We start from the raw sequence: 3,046 nt of genomic DNA, 5'->3' as shown, positions 1-3,046 counted from the left end.
ATGCCTGCACAGGGAATTGGCCACAGATGTGGGAATCAGCTGCAGGTGGGAGTGAGAGCTCTGTCAGGTGGGAGAGGGTATAATAAGGGGGAAGGGAGGGTATAATAAGGGAGGCAGTTTTGGGGGGTTTTTGGCTGGAGGGAGCTGGTGGAGGTTGAGATAGAGGCTCTTTGATCTTGCTGCAGGGCACTGCTGAAATGCAGAATAAAAATGTTCATTTTCTCTGCTGCAGAAAGGAAGAAACCAGCAGGGACAGACTGAGGAGTGCCATGAGTGGAGCTCTCCCTGTGCTGAGCAGGACTCTCAGGGCAGCAGCTGAGTTGGGTCCAGGATGTGTAGTGTGGAAGAAAAATAGAAAATAATTGGGATAACAATTTTTTTTTTGCCCAAGCAGAAAGGATAAACAACACAGTACCACAGTTGCAGGCAATATATTTGTGATGGAGGCTACAGCAAACCCTCTCCATCCCCTTGTGCATGGGGCTGTTCTTTTCTGGCAGGGATCTCTGGGAATCAGATCTCCAGTGCAGAAATCCATCCCAGCATTGCTAAAGAGGCTGATTTGTCCCTGCAGCCAGACTGCACCAACTGGTAAGTGATATCCCTGGAATGGATTTTCCTGGAATGACTTCCCACAAGGCTGTCTCCTGGTAGGTGACAGTCACACACTTGCAGGCTAATTCGTTTTCCTGTTGCTCAGCTGCATAAAGCAGTCTCTTATCTTGCAATTTATGAGCATCATGTATAAATATTTGCAAGTGCTACTCAGTTGTCTGGAGAGGTGTGAAAAGCTCTTTGTGTAGCAGCACACAGAGGTGATCCCAGGACAAGTTTAACTCTGAGGGAAGGGGTGAGAACAGCACAGTGAAAAATCATGGGAGACTCCTGTAAATCAATTAAACACTATGCTATGGGAAGTGGGATGCTACTGGTATGCTCAGTGTTTTACTTCTCATATTTTGGATTATTTTTAAGGAGCTTGGTGAATGGAATGATGGCAGCAAGTAATTTACAATTATGCTTGATGTTACCCAAGGTCAAAAATGCATTTAGAGAGAGGCTTTTCCCCTAAGTGACTCTGTTGGGGTACTAAAAATCACAGAATTAAATATAAAATCTGAATAACTTCTAATGTGAGTTTTCCTGGGATGGTGTCCTGTATCAGCAGAAGAGCAAATGCTGCTCTGACTTGCTGATGTCAGATGGAAGATCTCCAAATGTTCGTTCCCTCCCATCTGGGCTTTCCTTCATCTTGTTCATTTTGGTTTCTACTGAGTCTAACACTTGCTAGGAAAACAAAATAATGCCACATAGGGCTTCTGCTGCTTATTTGTGCTGCACAGACTGTCTAAAGCTGGAATTTTAAAGTAATTTTTAATAGGAGATGCATGTTAATAATCTTCTTGGCCCTTCTGGCATCTCTTCAGTAGCTGGAGCAGCTGGTGACTGCTGTAAAACTCTATAAAATGGTCATGACAGATCCTCTTGCAAAACCCTCCATGGCTCCTGAAAAATGCTGCCCTTGTCAGAAACATCAGGGTGGAGCAGGGAACAAAAAGGCTGAGCAGGTTAATGATTAAAACTGGAAGAAAATGTTTGCACAGATGTGACTGGCTGCAGCTCTGCCTCTCATTTCCTGCCCCTCAACTCTGCCCAGCTCAGGCTCACAGCACCCCAAAATTCTGTTTGCAGGGAGATCAGCCAGAGCCAGGCAGGGCTGCTGCTCCCCAAATCTGAGAGGAAAGGCCACACTGGGGTTCAGGGGGTCCAGGCTGCCCTGCCAGCACAAGGAGCAGCTGCTCCCAGGAAGATGGAGAGGAGCTGCTGTGAGCTGCTCCCAGCTCCTGCAGTCCCTGCGCCTTTCCTGGGCAGCTTGGGAGCAGGGCTCTGCCTCTCCTGCTGCAGCTTGTCTTGGTTTTTCCTCTCTGGATGACTGCCACAACATTATAAATAGACCTTGCTGCTAGGTGCTGTGTTCTGCTAAACCCCGCAGATCTGGGGGCTTTCAGATATAGCTGCTTTCCGAATTCAAACTCCTGCTTGCTGCCAAACTCATTTCCCCTCCTTAGCAGAAGGATTTCTGTTACTGTGGTTGATCAGAGGTAAAGCAAGAGTCCTCAAATGCACCTTCACCCAGATTTCGTGTGGCTTTGCCTATTTCCACCCTCAGAGTGATTTCAATTAAACAGTTCTTTGCAGTTTGTGTTGAGAACCAAGCTGGTGCAGTCCCAGGCAGGAGAGAATGGCAGGATCCCATCCTTATTCCAGGTTCTTACACTAAAAGGCCATCAAGGCATCTGCCCCTGGGTTGTCACAGCTGAGCTCAGGCATTTGGCAAGGTGTGAACAAATCTCCTGGCACAGGGTTTGGAGCAGAGCAGGAATTTTCAGGCAGAGCTGGATGGGTGCTCAGCCCCTCCAAGCAAAGGGATCCCTGGTGCCAAAGCCAACCAGCCCAGGCACAGCCCTTTCCCCACGCAGCTCCTGGGAGCTGATTGATGAGCAGGAGCTGTGCAGTGCTCCTGGCATTTCACACCAGGTCTGAGGCAAATGTAGCACCCAGCAGACCTGGTTTTAAAGATAATTTATGATCAGGAGGAGCTTACCTTAAGTGTGTAGATTAATGCTATAGTCTTTGGATTAAAATGTTTGTGTTGTAGTATCCAAAAGTTTTGCTTCCAAATTTTTACCTACCTCCTATCAAAACTCCTCCACCCAAACTTGACTTTTTTTTGCCCTTGTGTAGACAAGCTGAAAAAATATTCCTGTTTTGCTGCCTACATAGTTATGCCTAAACTCCTATCTAATAATTAACTCAAGACCTGCAGCTGTAAATACACCTTGCAGATCTGACTGCAGAGACATGAGAGTTTTTCACACCCTATTTCTGGTGACAATGCAAAGATTCTATAAAAAGAGCAGAGGAACTCTTGGTCACTCTTCTGGTATGTCCCAGGCAAGAATTCTGCATTCACCATTGCTCAACAGCTCCAAAGTAGAAAAGCTGAGAAAAGCCATCCTGTGACAGGGATGTGAAACCCACCTGG

The sequence above is a fragment of the Zonotrichia albicollis genome, chromosome 22 (genome assembly GCF_047830755.1).
Source record: "Zonotrichia albicollis isolate bZonAlb1 chromosome 22, bZonAlb1.hap1, whole genome shotgun sequence".
Lineage (NCBI taxonomy): Eukaryota > Metazoa > Chordata > Aves > Passeriformes > Passerellidae > Zonotrichia > Zonotrichia albicollis.
Note: the sequence above shows the minus strand (reverse complement) of the source record.